The sequence below is a fragment of the Eublepharis macularius genome, chromosome 1 (genome assembly GCF_028583425.1).
Source record: "Eublepharis macularius isolate TG4126 chromosome 1, MPM_Emac_v1.0, whole genome shotgun sequence".
Taxonomy (NCBI): domain Eukaryota; kingdom Metazoa; phylum Chordata; class Lepidosauria; order Squamata; family Eublepharidae; genus Eublepharis; species Eublepharis macularius.
In genome coordinates, this window is record NC_072790.1 from 205,484,920 (window position 1) to 205,502,162 (window position 17,243).

At 48.7% G+C, this 17,243-nt stretch overlaps 1 protein-coding gene across 1 annotated transcript in view; it reads left to right on the plus strand.

The window, feature by feature from the left end:
- Nucleotides 1-17,243, plus strand: part of SLC8A1 (solute carrier family 8 member A1) — a 415,429-nt gene that overhangs the window by 296,318 nt on the left and 101,868 nt on the right. The window lies entirely within an intron of this gene.

The following is a 17,243-nucleotide window of genomic DNA, read 5'->3' on the forward strand; positions in this document are numbered from 1 at the left end:
TCCAGAAAGAGGCTTTTGAGGCATCACGAATTCCTCAGGCAAATCAATTTTAGTAAAACCAAGAATCTGCACATGTAATAGAACTGGGGGTGGGGGCATAGCAGTAAGAGGATAGTGATTTAGCACTGCTGCAAAAATATATCCCTCTTACTTAAGAAAGAATATCCATCTGTGAGATTCCACATTATAATGTGTGGAAACAGTGTGAAGGTTATACCAGGTGAAACCAAGGATTATACACTGCCACTAAAATCTGGCAACCCTCTAACACAAGTTGCTAGTATTCATTAATATTATTAATTATTAAGAGAAAAGATATGGTGCTTACTCAGTTCTAAACAGAGCCATTTATACAGTGTTTCACTAGCTCACTTAGGTTCATTTTATTACTTATTCAGGAACAATTAACAGTTTTTCAAAAAGTGATGTTTAAAAATATAACTGCTGTTCACTATGTTTTGTCTGAAGATTTCACCTCATTTTTTCACAAAGTTGCACAAGATTGATGGTGATCCCTTAAATATTCGCCAGATGAAGGGAAGCTGCTTTCGGTTGTGACTCTTGGAAATACGATTGGGGATAGAGATGCCAGTCCCCCACCGGGGGCAGGGGATCCCCTACTCCCACCCTCTACCCCCCGTCACTGTTTACCTGGCTGGCAGGGGGTGGGAATGTGCCTCTTGGGGTTTCCCCCCAGGTGGTGCAGGGGCCCAATTCGGGCTGCAATTGGACTGGCATCAGGCTGGATTTGGGCCAAATCAGGGTCGATTTGGGCCCAATTCAGCCCCTTGGGGAGGGCAGGAGCACTTGCAGGGCATCACATGACCCACATGATGATGTCACTTCCTGGAAGTGATGTCATTGTGCAGGCCACGAGCATGCATGTGCCAGGGGGAGCTGTAAGGTAGGTGCCAGGCTTCTGACCACCCGCCCATGGAGGTTGGGGGACCTAGCAATTCTAAATAATAATAATAATAATAATAATAATTGATTTGTATACCGCCCTTCAGGACAACTTAGTGCCCACTCAGAGCGGTTTACAAAGTATGCCATTATTTTCCCCACAACAAAACACCCTGTGAGGTGGGTGGGGCTGAGAGAGCTCCAGAGAACTGTGACTAGCCCAAGGTCACCCACCTGGCTTCAAGTGGAGGAGTGGGGAATCAAACCCGGCTCTCCAGATTAGAGTCCCGCGCTCTTAACCACTACACCAAACTGGCTCTCCAGTTGGGGAGAATTGGTTAGGCTGAAGATAGATATAACCATCTAAGAATGGTTGATAGAGCTTTCAGTTCATCTACGGTCTTCCTGTGCAGTCCCACATGGGACTGCGCACGTGCAGGCCTGCCGATACCGGAGATTTCTATAGCTCTAAACCACTAGGGGGCGCTCCAGCCTCCAAGCGCGCAAGCGCGGCCGCTTTCCCGCCGAAACGGCTCCTAGGAGGCGGAGCGCCCCTCACATACCCTCAGTTTCTCTTTCGCCGCCGATCGTTGAGGTTCTTGCTCTTCCTTCGTCGCGATGGCTGAGACGGCCTTGTTCAAGCGTTGTGAGACCTGTAACCGCAAAATGACAAGGTCGGATGGCCATTCTATTTGTCTCTACTGCCTTGGAGAAACGCACAATGTTCAGGCGTGTAAACATTGCCGCGCGTTTACCTCCAAGGCTCGGGCCGAGCGGGCGGATCGTTTGCATGCCTCCCTTTGGCAGCGTGCAATGTCGGTAGAAGACCCTCCACCGAAGTCCTCTTCTGCGCCGGCTGCACCTTCCCGTCCTCTTTCTGAGACTTCGGGTGCCAGGCCGCGTTCCAATCCGTCCCCGAGTCGTTCGGCCCCGGTTCGGAGTTTGTCGGATCCGACAGCTTCGGTTCCGAGAACCGTTCGGAGTCGACCTCCTTCAACTTCGTCGACGGCCCGTACTCCACCTAGCCATGAGGTCCGTGGTGACAGGACTCCCTCGGGTCCGAGGGCGACCCCACCGGCACCCCGGGAGATATCGGATCCGAAGGCTTCGGATCCGACTTCGAAGTCAACTGCTCGAACCGATTCTGAAAAGAAAAAGAAGAAACGTAAACACTCCAGCAAACATGATAAGGCAGTGTTGGAGACCCTACTTACCTCTTCACCCTCGGCTCCGACCGGTCCTACTCCAGCCCCGTCGGAGGGCCGCGACGAGTCCACTGGCCGCCCTCCATCCAAGTCTCCTCCGCCGGAGGCGATCCAAGAGGTGGATGTGGTTCCGATCGACAAGCCCCCTAAGCCATCAGGTCGGCCTCGATCGACGTCATATGAGTCGGGCTCGGTTCGTTCCACGAGGAGTCGACAGCCCCGCTCCTACGACCGGAGTTCCCACTGTTCTTATCGGAGCCGGTCTAGAGGTAGTCGGGGTCGGGACGACCCAGGTACCCGCTATTATAGTAGAGAAGGCTCATACTTCTCGGAACGACGTTATCGGGGGGTCTCTCTGTCACCGTCTCCCAGGGCTGGTTCCTATGATGTTCGTGATAGAACACCCCATCCGTCGGAGGTGGTGTCTCCTCGGAGCCGAGCTCGGTACAGCGGATCTCCGTTGTCGGACTCTCCTGAGAGAGAAATTGGGCCCTCGGAGGAGGCTTCCCCTACCGATGATTTCCGGGCCTACAATGAGCTTCTTCAGAGAATGGCCAAGGCTCTGGATTTGGAGGTCACGTCAACTGAGTCCAAATTTACCGACAAGATTCTACAGCATATTTATTCGGGGTCTACTCCCTCAATTGCTTTTCCCCTTATTGAAGGGTTTGCTGACATGTGGAAAAAACTTCAGTCGAGACCGGCGTCAGCTACGGCTACCAACAGAAAAGTGGAGAGCCTTTATAAAACCAAGGATGATGTGCATTCCTTCCTTGCAGTGCATCCGCCCCCGTCATCACTTGTAACGGAGGAAATGCAGGCTCGTTCTCGCCAGGGTTCCTCTTCAGCTCCAGCTGACAAAGACAGCAGAAAGATTGACAGCATGGGTAGGAAGCTGTATACCTCTTCCACGTTTGGCATTAAGGTTGCTAATTATGCAGCCATGATGGCGGCATACCAATTGTTTTTGTGGAAGAAGGTGGCTTCCTTCCTTCCTAAGATTCCTGAGGAACAGCGTACTCTCCTTAGGGTCATACAAGAGGAGGCCGTCCATCTGTCCAGGCATCAGATCAATGCTGGCAGGAGTATGGCGGACACGGCTGCCAGATCCCTTCTCTCGTCTGTGGTCTTGCGCAGATATGCTTGGCTTCGTACAACTGCCCTCCCTGCTGAGACGAGGAACAAGGTGGAGGATTTGCCGTTCGAAGGCACCACGCTGTTTTCAGAAAAGACTGATGAATATCTGTCAAAGAAGAGAACCGACCGCCTGACGGCTCGTTCGTATGGGGTGTTACATCAGGCTCCGCAGCAATCCTCTCGTCCGTATTACCGTTCTTTCCAGCGTGGCAGACAACATCATTATCAACCCTATCAGGGGTATGCGTACCAACCACATCGACCCTACCAGAGCCCACAGTCTGCCTTTCCTAGACGGAGGCAGGGCCAACGTCCTAAGCCTGGCTCTCAGCAACATCAAGCTAAAGATCAGAGCCAATCGCAAAAACAATTCTGACAATCACAGGGACCTGATCCCTTTTTTGGGGACAGGCTTAGCGCTTTCTGGAGTTCCTGGAGTTTGATTTGTTCTGATGTTTGGGTTCTTTCCATAATTCAGTTTGGTTATAAAGTTGAATTTGTTGATTTACCCTACTTGTGTCTCCCTGTTTTTTCTTCGGATGTTCCGCGGTCAGAAATCCTGGGAGAACTCTCAGCTCTTTTACAGAAAGGAGCGATAGAGGAGCTTCCTGCTGAGTCGGCTGGGTTGGGCTTCTACTCCAACCTGTTCCTGGTAGAAAAGAAGGACGGGGGGCTTAGGCCTATCCTGGACCTTAGGGGCCTGAACAAATTTATTCGAATCCGGAAATTTAAGATGGTCACATTGCAGATGGTTTTGACCTTGCTGCCCCCATTTTCTTGGTTTGCAGTCCTGGATTTAAAGGACGCTTATTTTCATATTTCTATTTTCCCTGACCATAGAAAATTTTTACGTTTTACCTATGACCATCGTGTTTTCCAATACAGGGTCTTGCCCTTTGGTTTAGCCACTGCCCCCAGAGTATTCACTAAATGTATGGCAGTGGTAGTGGCCCACCTGCGCCTTCTGGGCTGTTGCATTTTTCCGTACCTGGATGACTGGCTTCTAGTGGGCCAGTCGGAGGCTGATGTATCCAATCAGGTGTCTCTCACTCTGGACTTATGTCTCCGTTTGGGTCTTTTTGTTAATCAAAAAAAGTCTAAACTGAATCCTGTGCGCTCCATTCAGTTCATAGGGGTGATTTTGGATGGTGTGCGTAATGCAGGTTTCTTGCCTGCAGAGCGCGCCTCGAAGATTAAGAGGCTCGTGTCTACCCTTAAGAGGTGTCGTTTTCAGTCTGCTAAGTTTATTCAGACTCTGTTAGGTTGCATGGCTTCTACGACTGCAGTGGTCCCTTTAGCCAGACTGTTTATGCGACCGCTCCAACTATGGTTCAATTCAGTTTTTTCCCCGGGCAGTGATTCCCAGAATAGAAGATTATCAGTCCCTAGGCGGGTGGTGTCTTCTTTGAACTGGTGGTTGGAGGATTCTAACCTGTTTGAAGGAGTGGAGTTCGGGCATCGCCAAACCCATTTATCTGTCACGACAGATGCCTCTTTATTTGGTTGGGGAGCTCACTGTGAGGGGGCTTATGCTCATGGGTTATGGTCTGAGTCAGAACGTGTGCAGCACATTAATGTTCTTGAATTGAGGGCAATCTTTTATGCTCTGATCTCCTTTTCAGGTGCGGTCCAGAACAAGTCCGTCCAGGTCCTGACAGACAACACGACGGCGATGTTCTATGTCAACAAGCAAGGGGGCACGGCATCTGTGGCACTATGCACTGAAGCGATGAGGCTTTGGCAGTGGGCTATAGACCACGCTGTATGGTTACATGCTGTTCACATCCCAGGGGTAGAGAACTCTATGGCGGATCGCTTGAGCAAGATCCAAGGGGACAACCACGAGTGGTCCCTTCAGGACAAGTACCTTGCTCCGATTTTTTCCAGGTGGGGGACTCCGGAGCTGGATCTGTTTGCGACAGTGGAGAATCGCAAGGCCCCAGATTTTTGCTCCAGGGGAGGTGTAGGCCTAGGATCATGTGGGGACGCATTTCAACTAGGTTGGTCGGGTCCCCTGTGTTATGCCTTTCCCCCATTCCCGCTTCTGGCCAGGGTCCTCAGCAAGATCCGGAGGGACAGGGCAACAGTCATCCTGGTGGCTCCGTTTTGGCCGAGGCAACCCTGGTTTCACTCCCTCCTGAGTCTGCAGAATCAGTCGATCAGTCTCCCGGTGGTTCCAGACCTTCTGTCCTGCGAGGGGGCGTTTCACCACAACATCGGGAAACTCAAACTGACGGCGTGGCTGATCAGACCGGGAGTGCCTTTTCTTCAGCAGTAACGCACGTCTTACTTAACGCTAGACGTTTGTCTACGAGACAGTCCTATGCTTTGAAGTGGGACAAATATTCGGCCTGGTGTCAACAGCGGGCCTTGGACCCTTTTTTGGCTCCCCTCTCTGAGATTTTGGAATTTTTGTGGGAGGTTAAGCAGAAAGGCCTGTCTAATAGTTCAGTTAAGGTTTATTTGGCAGCTATTTCTGCCTTTCATCCTCCTGTTGACAAGAAGTCTGTGTTTTCCCACTATTCTGCACGTTTGTTTTTACGGGGATTGAATAATCTGTTTCCCCCTATTCGGGCTCTGATTCCACAGTGGTCATTGCCCTTAGTTTTGTCTCGTCTGATGTCTAAACCGTTCGAGCCGTTGGCCTCTTGCCCGTTACGTTTTTTATCCATGAAGGTAGCCTTTTTAGTTGCGGCCACCTCGGCTAGAAGAGTGGGAGAGTTGGCGGCTTTATCTTGTGAACCGCCTTATTTGAAGCTACACCCTGAGAAGGTTGTCCTTCATACCAAAGTTGAGTTCTTACCTAAGGTGGTGTCTCGTTTTCATCTGTCCCAGGAACTGATACTGCCAGTTTTCTTTCCAGTTCAGACCTCAGAGGCAGAGAAGGCTCTTCATTCCCTGGACGTCCGCAGGGCCATTCTGTTTTATTTAGATAGGGTTAAGTCTTTTAGGCTTGATTCTAACTTATTTGTTTGTTTTGCGGGACAGAATAAAGGGAAATGAGCTACGTCCCAGACCATCTCGAGATGGGTGGTCCAGACTATTTTGACTTGTTATTCTACTGCTAACTTACCTTGCCCTTTAGAAGTGCGTGCCCATTCCACCAGGTCCCAGGCGTCGTCTGCGGCTCTGCTCAGAGGTGTTCCTCTTCACGACATCTGTAGAGCGGCAACGTGGGCCTCGGCGGATACCTTTGTGAAACATTATGCACTGGACATCCTGGATAGAAAGGAGACAGCGGTGGGCACAGCGGTTCTCCAGTCCATCTTTGTGTGATGCTTTGGCGTCACCTCCACCCAGGTATTAAGCTTTGTAATCTTCCCATGTGGGACTGCACAGGAAGACCGTAGATGAAAAACAGGTTTTACTTACCATAACTGTTGTTCATCTAGGTCTTCCGTGCAGGCACACATGCCCTCCCTCCTTCCCCGCTAACACTCTTGGTACTTACCTTGCAGGGGGCGGCGAAAGAGGAACTGAGGGTATGTGAGGGGCGCTCCGCCTCCTAGGAGCCGTTTCGGCGGGAAAGCGGCCGCGCTTGCACGCTTGGAGGCTGGAGCGCCCCCTAGTGGTTTAGAGCTATAGAAATCTCCGGTATCGGCAGGCCTGCGCATGCGCAGTCCCATGTGTGCCTGCACGGAAGACCTAGATGAACAACAGTTATGGTAAGTAAAACCTGTTTTTCCTCCAAACAAACATACCTTTTTCAGTCTTGTGATGAGCTAACTGTGACTCCTCCCTTCCCCCAAGTGCCACTTTTCCTAGGAGACTGCAGTTGTTAAATATACAGACAGTTCGGTACCAAACAAAATTAAGTTAGCATAGAATAGTATAGTCGTAAGAAAATGCCTTATTCTGATTTTAAACCTACTTCAGTTCAGAATAAAACATGAATCTGAATGTATACTGTGCAACAAAGACCGGCCTTTCCTAAAGCTTGCAAACTGTCTTTTTTTTTTTTTTTGTAAAGCTGGAAGCAATCTGGTATTGAAATATCTGGCTACTCCTCTGCATACTTTGCTCTACCTTTCAGCACAAACAATACACGTTCTTCTCTGTACGCCTAGATGAGAAGTCAATTTCTTTCCCAGTAGGCAGTTGTTAGGGGGATGTATGAGAATACCCTGTTTATTAACAGTCCCTCAGTACCACTCAGCTCTTTGCAGAGTAAATGTTACTTGATTCCTCCTTGTTTCCACTCTACTCCCACATAAGGATCTAGTCCTAGATAATTAACTCATTCGAAGAGTAGCAAATATGCTTTAAAAAAGAAAGAGAAATCAATTCAGCTGATTTAGCAAGGGTCTGGAATCATGGACTGAAAACAATCACTGCTGTAAAAAGTGGTGTGTCTTTTCCCCAATGTCATTTAAAGGGCACACAGATTAGTTTTGCTTGTTCCCATCTTCTTTTCTTTCTGATTATTGGCAAAGAAAATATAAGATTGCCGCTTCCTTTGTGATAAAATCTTTATGTCATTAATAGCTACAAATTATTATTTGTGTGTTGCCTTTTAACCCTTAAACCAGCTCAAAATAAAATGCAATTAAAAGTGCTTACATTTAAACAAAAAAAGACAAAATAACCAATTTTCATCCATTAAAAACAGATAAAACACCACCCAGTATCACTGAAAAGAAATCAAGGGAATTACTTAAATTTAGAGTAGTTACTTGTTCGTTGTTCATCAGGAAGCAGGATTGGCAGGGAAAGAGTGCAAAATGGCTGAGGCAGCCTTTCCCTCTTTCCTCCTCCCCCTCCCTCATTTTGATTTGGCCCAATCACAGGCTCCTCCTCAAGTAGCCATGCATAGGAACTTTGGTTTGCGGACAGAGAAAAAAGCCCTAAGGGAACAAGGGGCACAGCAAGGGGAGGAAACCCTGCCCTAGCAAATCCATTCCCTTCCTCAGCCCAGTCTAGTCTACTTCAAGGCTGGCTACATGGTAAGAACATAAGAAGAGTTTAGACCAAATATTCTGTTCCAGCAGGGTTAGCTAGATGGCTCTTGAAAACTTACAAGATAGCTCTTGGAAACTTATAGGATGGACTCAACTCTCCCTTTTTTCTTCTCATCATCTAGTATTTTGAGTCATATTGGTTCTGAAACTGTTTGCTTATCTGTTTATTTATTACATATATTTATACCCCACCCTGTAAGCCAATTCGGCTCCCAAGGCCGTTTTCAAAACCCTGTGTTTTTAAAACATCAAATGATTATTAAAATAAAATGATGGGCTGGAAAATATTTTGGTACTACAATAATAAACATATTAAAATGAGGGAAACACAGTAAAAAAATACAGTAACAACAGCCAAAAAAATTAAATGGGGAGCAGTAGCTATTCATGTACACATGGTAGACTAAAAAGCATCAAGAAAGGAGGAGAAAGCACCTGCAAGAGGTATCCTTGGTAAAAAAGAAGGTATTGTTCTTGTACCAAAAACTGAACAGACCCTTCATGAGGCAGACAGCTGTGAGGAGGGCCTTCCACAAACAAAGTGCCACAACAGAGGTCTTGTGCCTTGACGCCAGTCACCTTACTGCAGAAGGTGGGGCACCCAGAGCAAGGCCTCAGACGCTGGTCCAGATTGCTGAGGGCATTGAAGGCACTTTGCACTGAGCAAATCGGAGCAGGTGGTGTAGTTATTTTAGTGCTGTTCCCTGTGATTGCGCTGGCCAGCAATTACATAATTAAGGTGAGTCCTAGAGAGTTTGTTCCCAAAATTACAACTGATCTCCACACTACAGAAATCAATTCCACTAGAAGAAATGGCAGCTTCAGAGGGCAGGCAGACTCTGTGGCATCACATCTCCACAGAGTTCCCTCCAGTCCACTAATGCCACTTTTCCCCAGGCACTGCCCCCAAGTATCCAGGAATGTCCTAAATTGGACTTGGCAACCCTCATTATATAGGACACATTGCAGTAATCTAACTGGGATGTGCCCAGAGCATAGATAACCAGGGCTTTTTTTCAGGGGGAACACGGGGGAACGGAGTTCCGGAACCTCTTGAAAATGGTCACATGGCTGGTGGCCCCGTCCCCTGATCTCCAGACAGAGGGGAGTTTAGATTGACCTCCACGCTGCTGAGCGGTGCGGAGGGCAATCTAAACTCCCCTTTGCCTGGAGATCAGGGGGCAGGGCCACCAGTCATGTGACCATTTTCTCTGAGGCAACCCACTGAGTTCCACCACCTATTTTCCCAGAAAAAAAGCCCTGTAGATAACCATGGCAATATCAGTAACTCAGGAAATCTGGCTGAAAGTTTTATGTGCCATTGAGGAAACCTGAGCCTTTATGCGTAGGCAGCAGCACAGATCTAGCAGCTTCCCCCCAATCTGCAAAACAGGAGGAGCACAAGCCCATCTAGAACATGCTGATTTTGGCATTCCAACTTGCTCTTCTGGCTAAAAGTTCTTGATAGCCCTATCTTCTATGATTTGTAACACAACCTGAACTAAATTTTTATAGGCAAGAAACATTTTTGTCTGTCCCCTCAGGCCAAAGAAAAGAGCAGGAGTGTTGCTGTTCTGCACAGCTAATCTGGGCTAAGAATGCCCCTGCTTCAAAATTTGAAACCTCAGTTCCAGAGCACCTCTTGGCAGTGATGAAAGTGCAGCAAATATCTCTGTAAGAGCTGTTACATTCAGAGTTTGCTTCAGTAAATAAAAATGTGGTGTCCATGATGACTATCATAACTGAAAATCTATGGGAAGATCAGCAGAGGAAACTACTGTATAAAAATTGGAACTGAGTCTATGCCCATCCCCGACATTTGAAAAGGTTGTGCAGTATGTAATGTCACTGCCTGTTAGCAAGAGATGCATGCAGTGTGTGTTCCCCGTAACAGGGAAATGGACAAAAGCTTTTTCATGCTACTGTAGTAAAGGAAGAACTTCAGCACGAAGTAAATTTTGATGTGAGTTGTAGTGACTTCTGTGATGAAGGCTGGAACTGCACATGGCATTCAGCTGCATGTATCACTTCCTCTGCATGTATCTCATCCCTTCCTTTGGTTTTAAAAAACACACACAGACACAAGCTTGGGAGGCTGCCATTTTGAACTAGAACAGTTCTTTAAAAAGTCAAATACAAAAAAATTACCAAATGTGTGTGACCTGTTTATTTTGCATTTTAAAAGAAGTCCAAGGAAATGACAATTTGGAGGTACAACGTGTCTCTCTACTTCATAAAAAAAGATGGCATCTGTAATGTATTGGTCGAACTGTAGCTGATAGAGAACTCAAGGCTTTGCTATCAGTGGCCACTAAGTACGGGTGGCAGCAAATCAGGAGAGCCAGATAAAGACCAATCACTGAGCTGTAAATAAGTTACAATGTATGTGAGTTATGCAAACGAGGGTATTCTAAAGTACGTGTTCTCATTGGCTATAACTCTTTGGGAGGGAAAACTGGTATGTATATATATTGAGGGTTTCTGTCAGTTGTTGTTGTTGTGTGTGGTTATACTGAATAAAGAGCTGTTGGTTTACTTCAACTCTGAACCCACTATTTAATACTGGCGACGAGGATGGGATATCTGATTGGGTATGCAGCCCCAATACCAGAGCGCTATCACTAACAAGGTGCTTGGGTAGGCAGCCCCAAGACCTAAGCTGAAATCTTAAGCGTGAGGAATTGTCACCTCCGCCATCCGACATACGCTCGCGTCGCCCAGAAGGCAGACATGGCCGCTAAGGGCCACTTCGAACCGTTTGACTCAACAGCCGAGGACTGGGAATCCTACATTACCCGCTTCGACTTCTACCTTGAGGCGAACAAGATTGAAGACACAGATCTCGCGAGAGCAACGTTCTTCAGCGTGTGTGGGCGTTCCACGTTTGATATAGCGCGGGCACTAGTGGCGCCAGCCCAGCTTCAAACTACACCGTTCGACACAATAAAGAACAGACTCAAAGAACACTTCTCACCACAGCCATCAGAAATAGCCAGCAGACACGCGTTCTACAACCGCAACCAAGCCCAAGGGGAATCCATAGCGGCATTCGTCACAGCCCTCCGGCAGGCAGCCCGGCAATGCAATTTCCCTGACCTAGAGATGGCACTTCGGGACAGGTTGGTGTGTGGGCTGCGAAATGAAAAACTACAAAGACGACTCTTTGCGAAGAAAGAGCTGACTTTCAAAACAGCGCATGAGGAGGCACTCGCTGCTGAAGCAGCAGAACAGTCTGCAAAAGAGGTCCGGCAGTCGCACACTTCCCCATCATCCCGCAGGGCCGAACAGGTACATCAGGGGTGTGTAGAGGACCTGTCATCATCAGAGGATGACGAAGAAGAGGTCCTGAGAACTAAGTTCCACGGCAAGCAACCGGGGGGGGGCCACAACATTTCAGGGCACCCCTTGCGCAAGCTGTGGAGGACCTCACTGGAGGAAGTCCTGCCGGTTCCGGGAAGCACAATGCCGGAACTGCGGGAAGATGGGACACATCGCTCGAGCCTGTCGCTCTGCAAAGAACCAAGTCGGATCGCCCAAGTCCAGCCACAAGTCAGCACTGGGCTACAACAAGGCACCCAACCGCAAGAGCGACTGCCATACAGTCACTATACGCCACGCTAATGTAACCCAGACTAGTGAGTCATCAGTGCAAGCATTACGACCTCCAAGCAGCAACAAAATAAAAGTAACCGTGAAAATCCAAAACTTGCCATGTGAGATGGAAGTCGACTCAGGGTCCGCGTTATCCATCATCTCGTCACACACCCTCGAGCTGATACGCAGAAAGTCATCCACACCTCATCTTGAATCAGCAAACATGGTGCTGAAAGACTTCCAAGGCCGCCGCGTGCCGATCATGGGCATCGGCACATTCCAAGTAAAGTACAAGGACTTTATTGGCCCACTACGATTAGTGGTAGTTCAAGGCCGCCAACCTAGCTTACTTGGCCTCGACTGGTTCCGCCCTCTCGGCATCCAAATCGCAGGCGTGCAGCGGCTGCATCGTGATGAGGTAGCATCAGTATGCAGAGAGTTCTCAGCAGTCTTCGACGGGGCCCTTGGTAATTACACAGGACCGCCTGTCTCGTTTGACTTAGACCCAGCCGTGGCCCCCATCTGCCTGAAGCCTCGCAGGGTTCCATTTGCGCTCAAGCCAAAGATAGATGAGGAACTGGATCGTCTGATCGAACAGGGGATCCTGGAGCCAGTTTCTCACGCTAAATGGGAAACTCCCATAGTAACCCCACTGAAACCCAATGGAGCGGTCCGAATTTGCGCAGATTATAAATGCACAATCAACAAAGCACTACAGCAACATGCCTACCCAGTACCAGTCGTGAGCCATCTCCTGGCATCGCTTCAAGGGGGAAAGATTTTTGCCAAGCTTGATCTGGCACAGGCTTACCAACAACTACCTGTGGACGAGGCGACGGCAGAAGCCCAAACGATCGTGACACACCGAGGGGCGTTCAAGGTTAAAAGACTACAATTCGGTGTCAACGTCGCCCCAGGAATTTTCCAAGGCATCATGGAAGGACTTCTACGCGGAATTCCAGGCGTCATTCCGTACTTTGATGACGTCCTAATCGCGGGGGAGTCAGAAAGCGCACTTGCAGAGAGGCTTCGCTGTGTCCTTCGCAAACTACAAGACGCCGGCTTAAAGGTAAAGAGAGAGAAATGCCAATTCGCTGCTGAGAGTGTGGAATTCTTGGGATTCCTCATTGACGCAGCCGGTATTCGTCCCACATCAGCAAAGGTACGGGCCATTAAAAGTGCACCTCCTCCAGGATCAAAGAAGGAACTACAATCCTTCCTGGGCCTATTAAACTTCTACCATGCATTCTTGCCACATAAGGCCTCAATTGCAGAACCCCTGCACCGCCTTCTAGATTCCTCCGCCCCCTGGGGGTGGGGCAGAAGAGAAGCCGCGGCGTTTGAAGCAGTAAAAAAACTACTGTCGTCAGAGAGCGTGCTGACACACTTTGATGAGAAAAAACCACTCGTACTCGCCTGCGACGCCTCCCCATATGGTATCGGAGCCGTCTTAAGCCACAGAATGCATACCGGGCATGAAGCACCCATCGCCTACTTTTCAAGAACCTTGTCGGCCGCGGAACGAAACTATGCCCAAATAGACAAGGAAGCTCTGGCAATCGTAGCTGGGGTGAAAAAATTCCATGATTATCTCTACGGCCGGAAGTTCCTCATCGCAACCGACCACAAACCACTCCTGGGACTACTCTCTCCAGACAAGCAAACGCCTCAAATCCTTTCGCCCAGAATGCTGCGGTGGACGGTGTTCATGTCTGCCTACTCCTACGACTTACAGCACCGCCCCGGCAAAGCAATGGGACATGCCGACGCCCTGAGCCGCCTGCCACTTGCTGACCAGGGGACCGACCCATCTCCAGCTCATCACATCATGCTGCTGGAAGACTTGCCGAGTCCACCGCTTAGAGCCTCCGACGTGGCGTCACACACTGCTAAAGATCGCACCCTCAGCCGCGTTCTCAACTGGGTGTGGAGGGGGTGGCCATCAGGCCAGCTGGCCGAAGAGTTTCGGCCGTTCCTCATTAGGCAGCACGAACTCTCAGTACACAAGGGCTGTCTGCTATGGGGAAATAGAGTTGTAATTCCCAGCAAACTGAGACAACAAGTGCTGGAGGCACTACACAGCGGACACCCAGGCATAGTCCGCATGAAGGCAATGGCGCGCAGCTATGTTTGGTGGCCAGGCATGGATAGGGCTATCGAGGAATGGGTCCGTACCTGTCAGCCGTGCCAAGAAACACGCCCAGCTCCAGCGCAAGCCCCAGTACATCCTTGGGAGTCAGCGAGAGCACCCTGGTCGAGACTCCACATTGATTTTGCAGGGCCATTTCAGGGACAAACCTTCCTAATAGTTGTGGACTCTTATTCAAAATGGCTAGAAGTTGTTCCCGTCTCCACAATGACTACTGCTGTGGTCATTAGGGCCCTACGTCAGCTGTTTGCAACACACGGTTTGGCTGACACGGTAGTGTCAGATAACGGAACACAATTCACGTCAGCAGAGTTCCGGCAGTTCCTGGCCAACAACGGCATCAGGCAAGTCACGTCTGCTCCATTCCACCCTTCCACCAATGGGCAGGCAGAACGGATGGTGCGGACAACAAAGGACAGCCTTCGGCGAATCAGCCAAGGAGACTGGCAATCGCGATTGGCTGCGTTCCTGTTACAGCAACACGTCACGCCGCATTCTACGACAGGGCGTAGCCCCGCTGAACTACTAATGAACAGGAAGCTCACCGTGACTCTCGACAGGCTGCACCCCGACCTAGCGGATGAGGAAAGGCCCATGCCGGAAGGAGAGGTAAGGACCTTCCAGCCGGGGGATCTCGTATATGCCCGCGACTACAGCGGACGTCTGCCATGGGTGCCTGCGACCGTGGACACCACAACGGGACCAGTGTCATACGCCGTTGTCGCTGCGGATGGCAGGAAACTACGAAGACACGTGGACCAGCTACGACGCAGATGGCCGACCAGGACAACGGGAGCCGAGAGCTTACCAACGCCCAGTGAACAGGATACCATCCCTCCAGAAACGGACAGTGAAGCTATACCACAGCAGGCACCAACGGTCAGCTCACCGGCTGCAGAGGCAAGTACTACCCCCGAGAACCAAGCGGAACTAAGTAACGGGCTACCAACTGCCCAAACACCGGCTCAATTGTCGGACGCACTTTGTCCCTCGCCTCAACTGACCTTACGAAGGTCCCAGCGGACTCGGACTACTCCCAGCCACCTGAAAGATTATATTTGTTAGGAGGTCAGTTCTGACTTAGGGGGGAGGAGTGTAATGTATTGGTCGAACTGTAGCTGATAGAGAACTCAAGGCTTTGCTATCAGTGGCCACTAAGTACGGGTGGCAGCAAATCAGGAGAGCCAGATAAAGACCAATCACTGAGCTGTAAATAAGTTACAATGTATGTGAGTTATGCAAACGAGGGTATTCTAAAGTACGTGTTCTCATTGGCTATAACTCTTTGGGAGGGAAAACTGGTATGTATATATATTGAGGGTTTCTGTCAGTTGTTGTTGTTGTGTGTGGTTATACTGAATAAAGAGCTGTTGGTTTACTTCAAGTCTGAACCCACTATTTAATAGCATCCATCCCATGTGTGCAAAAGACAAGAACTTAAGAATGAAAGAAAATTTTAAAAATTCCATTAACTCCTTCCCTCCACTCCAATACCGTTACTCATGCTCAGTATATACTGACTGGTTGTGAACCAGTGGTCATGCATAGCAACTGGTACTGCTAGATACCTGTCCCTTAACCCAACAAAAGATGCATCTGACTAGTCCAGTGTTGTTTTTGTTGTTGTTAATTGTTTATAGTCTGCCTTTAGGGTTGCCAGGTCCCTTTACTCCCCTGGCAGGAGATTGGGAGCTTTGCACTCACCTTACACAAAGATGAAACCTTTCAGAAACAAAGCATAATTAATTTACATGGCGTGTAACAACTTTGCCCAGAAAGGGTAGATTAGAACCTGGAAGATAATTGAATACATGATTTTTGTCTAAGAATGGTTGAGAGGTTGAGGGAAGGTGCCTGGAGTAAGTGATTGATGTATGATAAACATCAAGGATTCCTTTGTGCGGTCTTTACAAGGATGGGCAAAGATCTTGTGCGGTCTTTACAAGGATGGGCAAAGATCTAGAGTGCAGGCTAGAATTCTGTCAATATCCAATCACTGTGACTGGGTCAAAATGATTCAGAAACAAACCAGACAATGTGTTAAGGATTTCTTCTGGCTCACCTATATTATAGGTGGCATCCAAATCAAACCATCTTCGAGCTTTTTTATTGGCAAAAAACTTTGCAGAGGAGCGCTGTGCTGCATTCAGGGTTGTATTCCCAGATGCATATCTACATATCTGCATCCACCTTAGCAACACGCACAGAAGGCTGCTTCTGTGCACAAAACTCTCATACTGCTCAGGGCAAAGGAGTAAAAGCAATGAATTTGGCGAGTTGGTGATCAGTATCATTCTCTTAGAGCTCTTCTACACTGTATAATATATTAGGTCTTAGTAGGGTTCCAACCTCCAGTTGGGGCCTGGAGATCTCCTGGAATTACAGCTGAGCTCCAGAGATCAGTTCCCCTGAAGATAATAGCAGCTTTGGACCCGTCACATGTTGCACCCACAAATCTCTCAGAATTCCCAGCTCAGCGTTGGCAATCCTAGGTCGTAGGCCAAGGTGGCAGAATTTTGAACTATACTACTAGATTACAGGTGGAGGAGGAGGTCATGTTTTTTAATTGTGGAGACTTCCATGTGGGCTATCTGTCCCAGGTTCATTGATATTGGGAAGCTGTTTTTTCCCCCTGCTTTTTCCAGCATCATGCTGCATTTGTGTACCTCCTGGGATTTGCCTAGCTTTTCCTTGATTTTTCGCAAACATGCTTTAGGCTGAAGTTTTAGAAAATATCACAATAAAGCCAAGAATGTTGCTATGTGGATGGGAACATGTGGATTTTCCCACCTACATGGCAGCCAGTTTCCCTGCCCAAGTGGTGGTCATTCCCTCTTCCCACCACTAATTTTTATTTTTTTAATGTCAGTTTCATATCATTATCTTGATATATCATGATAACAATATATATGGTTCTGCAAACTCCTAAATTTAATTTTTTAAATAAAGTAATTCTCTAACTCCTTCCATTGTGGTGATATGCCTTTTCCCTTATAACTCTGCAATAGAAGGGGCTAGGGTTGCCAGGCCCCCTTAACATCCCAGCAGAAGGAGGCAACCTCGCACCTATCTGTGCGATCTTCTTGTGTGTATGCTTTTCATACATGTGTTCCTCACTTCTGGAAGTTTCTCACATCACTTCTGGAAGTGGCCCCTGTAAAAAGTGGGAGCATGCCTGCCACTGGACAAGATGACATCCCTTCTGGAAGTGACATCATTGCACTCGTGGGGAATGTTCCTGCTGCACACTGGCCCAGGAGGCTTCTTGCTTCCTGGGCCCATTCCCCAGGGCCTTCC